General features: G+C 42.6%; 1 protein-coding gene across 1 annotated transcript in view; it reads left to right on the top strand.

The window, feature by feature from the left end:
- The window catches only part of LOC124776885 (transcription factor collier), a 491,431-nt gene that overhangs the window by 431,170 nt on the left and 45,715 nt on the right, over positions 1-14,546 (top strand). The window lies entirely within an intron of this gene.

The following is a 14,546-nucleotide window of genomic DNA, read 5'->3' as shown; positions in this document are numbered from 1 at the left end:
GGAAAAAAAAAATCAAAGGGTCTTCTGGGACTCTGAATGGGTTACTATGTTTTATATCGTCCCTAAATGTGCAACGATATACCCTGAAGTGCATTATGTTACCATCAGGAAGTTGAAGAAACGACTTCAGCGTGTTTGACGCCACAAAAATGCAAACGAACTCCTTCTTCTCCTTGATTAAGCAAGGCCTTACACAAGTCTGCTCACAAACCTTGGACTGTTCTTCTTCATCCACCTTACAGCACGGGTTTCGCATCTTCCGACTTCCACCTGTTTGGCCCAATGATGAATGCGCTCCACGTGATGCACTACGTGGATGATGGGGTGGTTATTGATGCAGCTCGACGTTGGCGCCAATGGTACCGTGCGGGCATACGGCCCTCGCTGTAAGGTGGCCTAAGGTAGTCGTTTTGAACGGCAATTGTGTTGAAAAATAGGATTTTGTAGCCAAACAAGTGGGAAATACTACAGTTTATTGGAATCCTGACTAAAACCAACCTGCTTTCAGAAAAACAAGTGTTGCATTACTTATTGAACGCCCCTCGTACAAAGCGGGCTGCCCTTCTTTGGACTTTTTCGATGGCTTCCTTCAGTCCTAACGGATGCGAATCCCTCACTACGCAGCAATGTTCCAGAAGAAGACGGACAAGTATAGTATATGCAGTCTCATTAGTAGACGTGTTTCATCTTCAAAGCGTCCCGCCAATAAAACGTAGTCTTTGGTTCGCAGTCCTCACAACATTATGTATGCGATAGTTCCAATTCACCGTGTAACCGAAATTTAACGGATTCCTTTTAGTTCTCATGTGGATGACCTCTCACATTTATGTATTTTGAGTCAGTTGCTACTTTAAGCACGTTAAGATATTTCAGTAAAGCGTAAACATAGAGGGGCGTGTTTCATATCGTTCTGGTCGGACCGCCTTTTGATCGATGGGTTGGCGACTCCCGCTGTCAGAGTCCTTGTCTTAAGTTAACGAGTGCAGTTTCGAATTGAATAGTCCTGGAAGCACTTTTCGATTATGTAGTATCAAACTTTGTTTTGTCAAATGTTAACCTCTTTTATAGCAGGGGTTGTGTGGCGTGGGCTGGGCGGTTTTTTAGGTTAGATGGCCTTGGGCAAGTACAGAAAGGGCAACAGCCTCAACGGGTGCGGGGCAAAGTCAGGACATGCGGGGACCAAGCAGCAATCGGTATTGTAATTGTCAACTGTCGAAGCTGCGTTGGTAAAGTACCGGAACTTCAAGCGCTGATAGAAAGCACCGAAGCTGAAATCGTTATAGGTACAGAAAGCTGGCTTATGCCAGAGATAAATTCTGCCGAAATTTTTACAAAGGTACAGACGGTGTTTAGAAAGGATAGATTGCATGCAACCGGTGGTGGAGTGTTCATCGCTGTTAGTAGTAGTTTATCCTGTAGTGAAGTAGAAGTGGATAGTTCCTGTGAATTATTATGGGTGGAGGTTACACTAAACAACCGAACTAGGTTAATAATTGGCTCCTTTTACCGACCTCCCGACTCAGCAGCATTAGTGGCAGAACAACTGAGAGAAAATTTGGAATACATTTCACATAAATTTTCTCAGCATGTTATAGTCTTAGGTGGAGATTTCAATTTACCAGATATAGACTGGGACACTCAGATGTTTAGGACGGGTGGTAGGGACAGAGCATCGAGTGACATTATACTGAGTGCACTATCCGAAAATTACCTCGAGCAATTAAACAGAGAACCGACTCGTGGAGATAACATCTTGGACCTACTGATAACAAACAGACCCGAACTTTTCGAATCTGTATGTACAGAACAGGGAATCAGTGATCATAAGGCCGTTGCAGCATCCCTGAATATGGAAGTTAATAGGAATATAAAAAAAGGGAGGAAGGTTTATCTGTTTAGCAAGAGTAATAGAAGGCAGATTTCAGACTACCTAACAGATCAAAACGAAAATTTCTGTTCCGACACTGATAATGTTGAGTGTTTATGGAAAAAGTTCAAGGCAATCGTAAAATGCGTTTTAGACAGGTACGTGCCGAGTAAAACTGTGAGGGACGGGAAAAACCCACCGTGGTACAACAACAAAGTTAGGAAACTACTGCGAAAGCAAAGAGAGCTCCACTCCAAGTTTAAACGCAGCCAAAACCTCTCAGACAAACAGAAGCTAAACGATGTCAAAGTTAGCGTAAGGAGGGCTATGCGTGAAGCGTTCATTGAATTCGAAAGTAAAATTCTATGTACCGACTTGACAGAAAATCCTAGGAAGTTCTGGTCTTACGTTAAATCAGTAAGTGGCTCGAAACAGCATATCCAGACACTACGGGATGATGATGGCATTGAAACAGAGGATGACACGCGTAAAGCTGAAATACTAAACACCTTTTTCCAAAGCTGTTTCACAGAGGAAGACCGCACTGCAGTTCCTTCTCTAAATCCTCGCACAAACGAAAAAATGGCTGACATCGAAATAAGTGTCCAAGGAATAGAAAAGCAACTGGAATCACTCAATAGAGGAAAGTCCACTGGACCTGACGGGATACCAATTCGATTCTACACAGAGTACGCGAAAGAACTTGCTCCCCTTCTAACAGCCGTGTACCGCAAGTCTCTAGAGGAACGGAGGGTTCCAAATGATTGGAAAAGAGCACAGGTAGTCCCAGTCTTCAAGAAGGGTCGTCGAGCAGATGCGCAAAACTATAGACCTATATCTCTGACGTCGATCTCTTGTAGAATTTTAGAACATGTTTTTTGCTCGCGTATCATGTCATTTCTGGAAACCCAGAATCTACTATGTAGGAATCAACATGGATTCCGGAAACAGCGATCGTGTGAGACCCAACTCGCCTTATTTGTTCATGAGACCCAGAAAATATTAGATACAGGCTCCCAGGTAGATGCTATTTTTCTTGACTTCCGGAAGGCGTTCGATACAGTTCCGCACTGTCGCCTGATAAACAAAGTAAGAGCCTACGGAATATCAGACCAGCTGTGTGGCTGGATTGAAGAGTTTTTAGCAAACAGAACACAGCATGTTGTTATCAATGGAGAGACGTCTACAGACGTTAAAGTAACCTCTGGCGTGCCACAGGGGAGTGTTATGGGACCATTGCTTTTCACAATATATATAAATGACTTAGTAGATAGTGTCGGAAGTTCCATGCGGCTTTTCGCGGATGATGCTGTAGTATACAGAGAAGTTGCTGCATTAGAAAATTGTAGCGAAATACAGGAAGATCTGCAGCGGATAGGCACTTGGTGCAGGGAGTGGCAATTGACCCTTAACATAGACAAATGTAATGTATTGCGAATACATAGAAAGAAGGATCCTTTATTGTATGATTATATGATAGCGGAACAAACACTGGTAGCAGTTACTTCTGTAAAATATCTGGGAGTATGCGTACGGAACGATTTGAAGTGGAATGATCATATAAAATTAATTGTTGGTAAGGCGGGTACCAGGTTGAGATTCATTGGGAGAGTGCTTAGAAAATGTAGTCCATCAACAAAGGAGGTGGCTTACAAAACACTCGTTCGACCTATACTTGAGTATTGCTCATCAGTGTGGGATCCGTACCAGGTCGGGTTGACGGAGGAGATAGAGAAGATCCAAAGAAGAGCGGCGCGTTTTGTCACTGGGTTATTTGGTAACCGTGATAGCGTTACGGAGATGTTTAATAAACTCAAGTGGCAGACTCTGCAAGAGAGGCGCTCTGCATCGCGGTGTAGCTTGCTCGCCAGGTTTCGAGAGGGTGCGTTTCTGGATGAGGTATCGAATATATTGCTTCCCCCTACTTATACTTCCCGAGGAGATCACGAATGTAAAATTAGAGAGATTAGAGCGCGCACGGAGGCTTTCAGACAGTTGTTCTTCCCGCGAACCATACGCGACTGGAACAGGAAAGGGAGGTAATGACAGTGGCACGTAAAGTGCCCTCCGCCACACACCGTTGGGTGGCTTGCGGAGTATCAATGTAGATGTAGATGTAGATAATTCGACTGTACCTTTCATCCATTCCGATTCATCATAGAAATCTCCGAGTAGGATAAGAGAACATCAAGCAAGGTTTTATAGTCGTACGAAGTGCTCAGCCAAACTGAAAAAAAGGACTTACCGGGTAGATTACAACAACAGATTTTAACATACAGTTGTTAAAATTCGTATAGCAGCTTGTAATTGCTGTTCCACATTTCCCCGATAGTCACAAACATGAGATACTGAGTAAATAAAGATAATTTTCTGCCATCCGTTGGGTTGAGTTTTCTGTTGCAGTTCCCGAGCTTGGACTACTGTTTCTGTTTAGGAACCTATTACAGAAAACTGTAGATATGTCTGATTGGTGCCTGGCTATCAGAAATACCAGGTCAAGATTTCGCAACTGTGTGCACCTCCCTCGACGTGTCACGATGTGTAATTTTTTCTTCTACTGAGTCTGAATATTATTTATCAGGCTTTGTTTGAGTATTTAGAAATTCCTGTCAAATACAGCAAGATAACCTACAACTTTCTTTTAAGGGCGTTTTTAACGATACCATTTGGTCAGAAAACTTTTGATTCTGTCAGTACCCTCAAGCATGTCTTTGAGGGTTCTTTCACAACATAAACAATACTGTACATTAGGATTGTGAGGTGTATAGCTCTGAAACCTACCCCCAGATGTAACTGTAGACTTTTCAACAAAAGAGTTTAATTGTGTAGTACCTATTCTAGCATCTATTTCGGTTCGGTAATGCTCAAACCTCTTTTGTCAACTTAACGCTGCACATATGTGCAACCAAAAGCTCAACATACACGTAATAAATTACGCCGAGTTCTTCTAAATTCTCGTTTTAAGACATTGGGGATAAGAAACATCATGTCCGGAATCGCCATTTTCGTGCGTTAGGAATAAACATCTTGCAATATGTCTGAAATAGTGGTTATAATTTACTGTGTCTGATAATGATTACATTTGTAACCAGCTTCTAATATACCTGCAGTGCCGAATGCTTAGCGACAAACGACACGCAGACCGTCTTGTGGCGCATCGGGCACATAGTGTGTTGTGGTCCGCCGTTGGTCCTCAACGAATCACTGCATCAGCGGTTAGCATTGATCATGTTACCACACACTCAGCAAGCAATAAAAGAAACTGAGGAGACGATTATACTTCAGCGTGAAGAAATAAAGACTTTAAGATTTGCCAGCGGCATTTTAATTCTGTGACAGGAAAGAACTTGTAAATCAGCTGTTGTTGTTGTATTCAGTCCGAAGACTGGTTTGATCCATCTCTCCATGTTACTCTATCCTGAGCAAGCCTATTCATCTCGTAATAACTACTGCAACTTACGTCCTTGAGCCGGCAGCGGTGACTGAGCGGTTCTAGACGCTTCAGTCCGGAACCGCACTACTGCTGTGGTCGCAGGTTCGAATCCTGCCTCGGGCATGGATGAGTGTGATGTCCTTAGGTTAGTTAGGTTTAAGTAGTTCTAAGTTCTAGGGTACTAATGACTTCAGATGCTGTCCCATGGTGCTCAGAGCCATTTGAACCATTTACGTTCTTGAGAATCTGCTTACTGTATTCATCTCTTGGTTTCCCTCTACGATTTTAACGCGTCATACTTTCTTCCAGAACTGAGTTGGTGATCATTTCAAAATACTCTATTCTTTGCTTGCCTAACTATTTATCGTCCATATTTCACTTCCAGTGATGGCTACACTCCAGCAAATAACCATCACAAAAGACTTCTAACACTTAAATCTATATGAGAGTTAACAAATTTCTCTTCTTCAGAAACGCTTTCCTTGCCATTGACAGTCCAGACGATAATGAATAGAAACACGAAAATGATAAAAATATCTGAGCTGTAGTGTCGCAGAAGAATGCTGACAGTTGGATGGGCAAACTGAGTAACTAATGAAGAGGTTTTTTATGATGCATAAGTCTGCTCCAGATGTCTTGACAAATCGTCTATTCGGATAAAATCGTACAAACGACCCGGTTTTCAAGACGTAAATCTCATTTATAGGGGACACAAAAAAAGAAAAAAAGGAAAACCTAATGAAGGTTCTTCACAAAATTAATTAACGTTAACAGGCCTCATGTAAATGTGAATATCAGAGTATATCTTGAGGCATGCCTAACCCGCACAGGGTCTCACATGCTTCTTGATAAATTTGCTTTTTTTTTTGTTTTTTTAGCACCTGAGATTGGGATTTACATCCTGTAATCCTGGTCATATGTACAAGTTCTTCCGAATAAAGAATTTGTGAAGTAAAATTGGAGCGGATTTATTAATGATGAAAAATTTTAGCAACAGCTGAGGATCTCCCGGAAAGAGTATATTGTGCTAATGAAGTGATGGTGAATGGAGATACTGAGGAAAGAGTTTTGTGACACAAGTTGATTAAAGAAGTGATTGGTTGATAGGAAACACGCTGAGGTATCAAGAAATTGTTAATTTAGTAATGGAGAGTGGGAGGTAGAGAGAGAGAGAGAGAGAGAGCTAGACTTGAATGCAGTAACAGGTTCAAATGGATGTAAGGTGCGTAGGTCTGTGGATATGAAAAAAGCCTCGTACAGGGCAGACTAGCGTGGAGAGTTGCATCAAATCAGAGGCTGACGACAAGACGTCAGCGGAGAGACTTGTTTACAGTCTGGTGCGGTGCAGCCGTAGACTGAACTGCGTACGCCGGCCACGCGGCTGCCTGCGGGAGGTGGCGAGTCGTGATGAGCGGCAGGCCGGCCACGCGGCGAAGTCGTCGCGCGGATTGCATACGTCGGCGCTGTGGGCGCAGACACTTCCTTTTTCCGCGCTGGCTCCGCGGCGAGACAAGGGAAGCCGGCAGCGCCACAGCGGTGCGGGACGTCTGAAAGGACCTCATTACTTTTGCCGCTCGTAAAGTCCTTTCATCCGGGGCGGCGGTGGGCGACGGCGGGCGGTGGGCGGCGCCAATCCCTCGGCGCCTCCTTCCCGGCCGGGACATTCTTATCGATCGGCGCGGTGTCCTTCCCCGGCGCCCGGCTGCTGGCGCCCTTACTGATTTCTCTCGGCCGCCGCGTGTTTCTTTCTGTTAGCCGATGGATTTGGGTGGCCATAGAGTGACGTGCGCCCCGCCGCACGGCCGCCCCCATCCAATCTCATCCGCCGCCCCCAGACGCCTCCCTCCAGCAGCGGCCACTCATCGGCGCCGGAGCCCGCCGCTGCCGCATGCGTACTGGGAGACGTCAACAGCACGCGGAGGCCCCACGTCCGCTGCTTGCCACCACTATGGCGTCCGTGAACTGCTCTGTACACATTCTGTATCGGCCTGCCGCTGCAATTCTCCCCTGTATTTCAACCTTCGTACCCTCCTTGACAACTAACAATACCGATACACACAACAACGGTTCAGCAAACAAACAGTTCCACCAAAATTGCTCTTTGACTGAAGGAATAACTCTATGTTGCTTCCTGTAAGACGCTGGCACTACGTTATGTTCTTGACTGAAATATACTTTTTTTGTATTTTATACACAGAAGGAAAAAATCGCAACGCTAAAAAATAACTAACGTAAAGTAATGAAATTTTGGGAATACATTTGTCTGGGTGACATATTTAAATGCATAACATTCCAAAGGTCATTAGGTAATGTAAGTGCGAGAGAAGCCATTGCAAATGTGGAATGCTGGTAGTTAACAACCCGTGTAACCGCCAGAATTTTGAATTAAAGCATGCAAATGTGTATGCCTTGTGTTATACAGGTGCCAGATGTTAGTTTGCGGGATGGATTCCAAGCCTGTGGCACTTGGTGAGTCAACACAGGAACGGATAATGCTGTTTGTGGATGATGCTGGATTTGTCAACCCATGATGTCCCGTACGTGTTCGATTGCAGACATGTGATCGAGCAGGCCAAGGCAACATGACGACGCTCTGTACAGCATATTGGGTTACAACAGCGGTATCTGGGCGAGCGTTATACTGTTGGAAAACATTCCCTAGGGTGCTTTTCACGAATGGCAGCACAACAGGTAGAATCACCGGGCTGACGTACAAATTTGCAGTCAGCGTGTTTGGGATAACCACAAGGGTGCACTTGCTGTCATACGAAATCGCACCCCACACCATAACTCCAGGTATAGGTCAAGTGTGTCTAGCATGTAGACAGGTTGGTTGCAGGCCCTCGGCTGGCCTCCTTCAGACCAACGCATGGGCATCACAGGCACCGAGGCAGAACCAGTTTTCATCGGAAACAACAACAGACCTTCACCCTGCACTCCAATGTCCCGCCTGACACCACAGAACTATGGTGGTGGTTTCGGGTCGGTGGAATCCACGTTAGAGAGCGTCTGCTCGGAGCTATCCTTGAAGTAACCGATTTGTAACAGTTGTGTCACTGTGATTCCAACTGCAACTAAAATTGCTGTGGCAGACGCGCCAGAACCATACGCCGAACACGATTGTCCCCCCTCTCGGTAATACCACCGACCGTTCGGAGTCCAGTCTCCTTGCGATAGTACATTTTCGTGACCATCACCGCCAGCAATCATGTACAGTGGCTACAATCCTGCCAAGTCTTTCTAGAATACCTAGGAAAGAATAATTAGCTTTCCGTAGCTCTATTTCACGAATGAGTGAGTTGTTGATAGTGGCGACTTTGACGTCTTAAAGGAATTACACCAGCTCACAACGTCCAACCTCAACGCTCACGACCGTTACAGCGTGTATTTAAAACAAACTTGATTTACATCCTCATAGCGGCGCTACTAGCTCCGCTTATGGCGCGAATCATCATCTTTAGGATTTTGAAACATGCCTACCAGTGTCCGTTTATGTCGGTATTGCGATTTTTTCCCGTTAGTTAAGACATCCAATATTTACCACAAAAGACGTTTCTTCGACTGACAGTAAGTATTTTTTTAACGCCCGGTTTACAGACTGAAACGTATTGCCCAAAAATTTGTTTCCTAGGCTTAAATTTCCAAGGAAGATTGGGTTACAGCGACAATATAGACGTTAGTTGCTTTTTATCTGGTCGCAGAATAAGAATGTAAAATAATACACTGGTGTCGAATGTCCTGCAGGAAAACTAGCATATCTCAAGGAAATGCCCAACGGAAATTGTACTTTGTTACGCTCTGGGTCTTTCCTATACACACGTAGCCCATACTCTGAAAAACTGCCGATGGTAAAGTAGCAGAATCATGCCTCGAAAGTGACCGAAATTGTGTATCAGGATTCTGAGATCGTGCTTACGAATAATACCCTCTAATTTAAAAGAAACATATACAAATTAGTATGCCACTGCGATACTGCAAAATAAGGAGTGAAGTTGGAGTGTAGTCTCACATTCAAAAATCATTGCCAAGAAACAAAGCAAAAATTATCCGCCCGGAACAACATCATACGTAAACTTACTGCCACCACCTACGTCGCACAGCCAAACGTCTTCCGTACATATGCCTTGCAATTAGGCTTTTGTGCAACGGAATATGCAGCACCAGTCTGCCGAAATTCCACAAACACGTGCATACAGCGTTGAATGAAACTGGATGCATTGTGACAGGCTGCCTATAACCATCTCCTGGCACAAAAATTTATCAAATTATAAGTACAGCACCATCCGACACCCGCAGAAGAACAGCCGCAGAAATGGAGAAAAAGGAGCAGGAAATCGATCACAGACACGCCCTGTTCGAACATGAACCACAAAAACCTAGGTTAAGGTCAAGAAGGAGCTTCAATAGCACAACGTCAGCAATTTCATCAGCAGCTGGAACTCGACGGACAGAGCTGTGGCAAAAATCATAAAGCGAGTGGGTTGAGGAGAACGTCAAAGAGGAACCTGCCACGGGATTTCATCTGCCGTGCGTGACATGGAAAGCACTGAACCGAGTCAGGACATGAGTGCACGATGCTAAAACCTCAGGAAGTGCAGATTCTTGAGTGAAGACGAGATCAGTGAGTGTTGTGACCTGCAGGATCCACAACATCTCCTGGTCTGCAGAAACCTATCCGATCCTTCAACAGCATAAGACCTAAACACAGCAAGTGATACGGCCACCAAGACAGCAGAAGTCTGGAGCTTACTGCCCATCTAATAGAAACCAGTAGTGTCTTGCAGAATTAGTTATTAATTTGTTTTACTCTTTTGTATTTTTATTTATTGTACTTTGTTTTTATTATTTTGTGCTACCTAAGTCGTGGACACGTAAAATAAATAAGTAAATCAGTAATAATCAGTGCATTAAAATGGCTATATTAAAAAGTAAAAGTAAAATAAATCTTATTCCGCTGTAAGAGTGCCTCACGCATCATAGAAACTCGTTACTTTTTCCTTCTTATCGGTAAACAGTGATTGATGTTCTCATTAGAAACAATAATGTAGAAATTATGTGCTAGCGGAATATTAAATTTCAAAGGCGTTCCAAGATGTGTGTAATACAGATAGAGTAAAGAGAGAGAACACAAACGTATAGAGACAATTTATTGACGTGATTTAATGGACCATAATCCAATAAATTAAATTTATGCAACGCGTGGCGGTGAAACATTCAGTTTTAATAAAATCTCTGCCTACCATAATTAGCTTTGTTCATTTAATGTCTTGATTTGCCGTCGTTTCTGCGTCGTAACCTGTAGGTAGGGCCCTACCTTAGTTAGTAAGGTTGTCTCACCCCATACACGTCAGCGACATTAGTACAACTGCACGTTGGTCGTCCAGCGTACTACTCCCTGACGCTCTTCACGAATCTTGTGCCTCTTCTTCATTTATTTCAAAATTGGCTCTGCCACACAAAGACCTTGTTACGTCGTAAATGACTGTGTTGCCTAACATACAACTCAGTTTGAAATTTGGTAGATTTCTATAACCTCTGTATGGCTCGACGATATACAATAATTTTTTCCGCCATTTGGTTTCTACAGACAAGAGAACATATTATAAATTCATCACCAATTTCAGATCAGTGAACTTCGTGGCAGGCTTTATTACTTCCGATCGACCAATTGTTATAAAGTCTGTTCCTCTCGGGCGGTTCCTAGTTAAAACTACTAATGTTACTTGCAAGGTTTTTGTGTTTCCATTTACACTGCACAGGCTTTTAAGTATAACCTAAACCCGTTTCCTCAAGTTAGGTACACTCACTAAAAACAATGGCTGGGGAAAACATGACAACCTACACAGTACTGAGTAAGTTGTTACGCTGTCAGTGCTGCAAAAGCTAACATAAACTAAACAGAGGCGCTGCAGTTACTTCGTTTCATGTAACAGAAATTTGTAAGTTTGAAAACAGGAAAGCGTTTAATGGTACGAAAGTAACAGAACACGTCCAGTATACGCATGTTACGAGCTAGGCATCATTTACAGAATTAATTGCGATGGGAACATTAAAATCGGTATGATGTCGTTTGTGGTTGCTATGCTTCTTAATGTTGTGTATTTATATCCGGAAGCAATATATAAACCGATCACATAAATATTTGTACATGGCCGAGATCAACCTTATAAAACTACTATCTTCATATCAGCGTACGACACTGGGGTGTTTGTACCGTTATGAACCGTGCACTATCACCAACTAAGTTAGTGTCAACCCATAGTCAACAATTAGACGAGGACCTCATTATCTCACATTGATCTGAAAATGATCTTTTAATAGGGTTAAAACCGGTCATATGCGAATACACACTGATGGGCTAAAATATTATGACTTCTGCCCACCAGCAGATTCAGTGTCGCCTCAGGTGTTGCGAACACGTAGTCCGTTAAGATAAGTATATAAAGAGAGCAGAGACGAATAGAAAACCATTCTAGCGACAGTACGGGCCAGAAATGGGGATGTCCACTAACATAAGCGACTGGAACAAAGAGCGGAGTATGTACTGGCGCCTCGAAACGAGCATCTCGGAAGCGACGAAGTTGGTCGGCTGTTCTCGTGCTACTCTCGTTTGCATCTATGGAAAGTTGTTGAAGGACAGTGGTACTACGAGTAGGCGACAAGGTGCTGGACGTCCTTGCATCATGACACAATGTGGAGGTCTCAGACTTATGCGCTCTGCAGAGCAGACTAGTTGACGATCTGTGACAGATCTCACGGCAGAGTACAATGCCATTCGACTAATATTCGTAGGCGCAAATGTCTTCTCTCTCGTACAGCACAATCAACAAATTGCCGTCCAATTCTAAACCGTACAACTGCCTTAAGGAAAGCGCAGTGTAGTGATAATAAGTTTGTACCTGCCAGTACTGAAAATGAAATGGCTGCTGGCTTGAAACGCAACTGCCGACGACCTGCAGACTAGGCCGACAATGCTTCCTGCGCGCCGGAAACGCTAGGGGAGCGGCCGTTGTGGGGGCGAGGAGGGGTGGGCGAGCCGTTGCTATGGAGACGACGCCGCCGGCCATAGCTGGCGGCCGATGGATTATGGCTTCCGAAAATAACTGCCAGGGAACAAGTACGCATCCTATGGAACGAAGTTACCGACGTTAGATTACCGAGAAGAGCAGATCGGAATGTTCTGTTTAAAAGGAAAGCCATCTCGGGATCTCGAAATTACGGTTCTCATTCTTTTACTTGTAGAAATTACTCGTTCTACAACTATCATCATCCATAATAACAGATTCCCGTAGCAAACGTGCTTCAGAATTCCTTCGACACTATTAGCAGATGATTTTTTTTTTTTAATTTACCATAACAGGTCATTACTACACATATTGATTATAATGACCATTTAGCAGTACACAAACAATACATAAAAAGCAGAAAATAGATTATACTAGTTAATGTCTTATGTAGAGACAAAATTTAGGAACAATTACTTGAAAAACGCTATAATGAAGAGGCTGACTAAAGACAGGTGGCAGCTTCCCTGACTGGAAGTTTTTAATCATGAATTCGAGGTTTACATCAGCGGTATAACACAGGAACGACGAATTTGAAATCTAGTTTCATTCTTTCACTTAATAAGCAAATAAATTCAAGAGATAAGTGACCTTCCGCATTTTTTCCTTTTGTCAAGTTTTTAGCTATAACGTTGATTTTCCACCGTACTTTTACAATTCCACGTTAGCAGCCAGCCTCCCTGATCACATACCTTGGCTACAACGTAATTATGTTAATTAATTCAAACCTTATTGGTCAAATCTTTGAGCAGCGAGAAAATACGTCTATTTATAAATTGCACAACTGATTTTTGTCCCAATTTACATAGCCAGACGAAGAGTGGGAAATGAACAAATCAGGTATCAAACTGACCACATTTAATTACTTGAAAGTAAACAGATTTGTTAGTGATCTGAGGGAAAATTGTTGTCCAAAGTTTTGTAGCCCAGCAGAAAGGGGAAACAGAGAAACGGTGTTTCAAATTGACCACCATGAGGTCAAGTTTGGTAATATCGTGGCAATGAAGGAATACTTAATTAACGACTTGAGTGAAAATTGAAATATTCCACGAACAGATGCTGCTAACTATTTAAATGAAGTGTCAAAAACCTCACCTCTTCAAGGCCTAGCTATTTTGCGTATAAAAAGTTAGATTGGTGTAGAAATTGTGAAATTATTTTTTTCATGTTGAAAAAGTAAAATAAATATCATGTTACATCATAGTTTTAATCGTCTCTGGTTTCTACTGGTCTGCATACTCTTGATAATAGTGGAATATCGATCGATATTTAAATATATTAGACGTCACTCTTTCTGAGCTAAGTTTGTAAATTTAAAAAAATTAAAAAATCGTTTAAATGTTTTGTGAAATATTTCGCCTAAAAGGAAGAAATAAAATAGACAAAAAAATATTTTACGCCCCTCATTTGGTGTTACATGATTTCGAGCATCATTCCAAGACACGTCAAATATTTCTGTAATCTCTTTTATTTATTACTTTTAGAGAAATCATTTCACAGAACATTTTACCGTTATATGAATTATTTCCCGAGCGCGTCATGATAATTTCGTTTCTATTTCCAGTTTTGCGTACCAGTTTGTAAAACCCTTGTATAATCGGGAAGTTAAATAATCCATACCTGAAAAATAATGCAAAAAAATTTGAATCTAATGTATAAATGTGCTCTATATGCTTTATACAGATAGGGAAATACATGTTGGTGGCGAGAGTCCGTGAGCTCATCTGACTATAGCGGTTATCAGTCAACGTCCACACAAAGTTTGTGTATTGACTATAATCGTTTCGACTATTTAGTTATTTTCAGTAGCTCATAATGCTTCTTGGCCGATGGTTGCGTCAGAACGTAGAAGGAGTGAGCATCCTGTGCATCTCCTCAGTGATGCTACTAGATAGAGCTGTCTACGTTTACAGCTACTACCGACACAAGACAGTTTCTAGCAGTGTTTATCTGAATATAAGTTTCTTTCCTTACTTTTTTTTCTTTTTTAGATACAGTGCTCGCTCTTAGTCAAGAAAATGCAAAGTGTCTATCTCATTATTTGCACTCGTGAAACATGACAACACATGGATTTCTACTTCAGTTAGCGAGTTAACTTTTAGCGTCGATACTGAAGCATAAAACAATTTTCTTTGGCACTTATTGTGATGTTTTACGGTCTTCTGTCTGCCTTGTTTACGAT

Source organism: Schistocerca piceifrons, chromosome 1 (assembly GCF_021461385.2).
Source record: "Schistocerca piceifrons isolate TAMUIC-IGC-003096 chromosome 1, iqSchPice1.1, whole genome shotgun sequence".
In the NCBI taxonomy this organism is placed as follows: domain Eukaryota; kingdom Metazoa; phylum Arthropoda; class Insecta; order Orthoptera; family Acrididae; genus Schistocerca; species Schistocerca piceifrons.
Note: the sequence above shows the minus strand (reverse complement) of the source record. Positions and strands in the feature narration are given on the sequence as shown.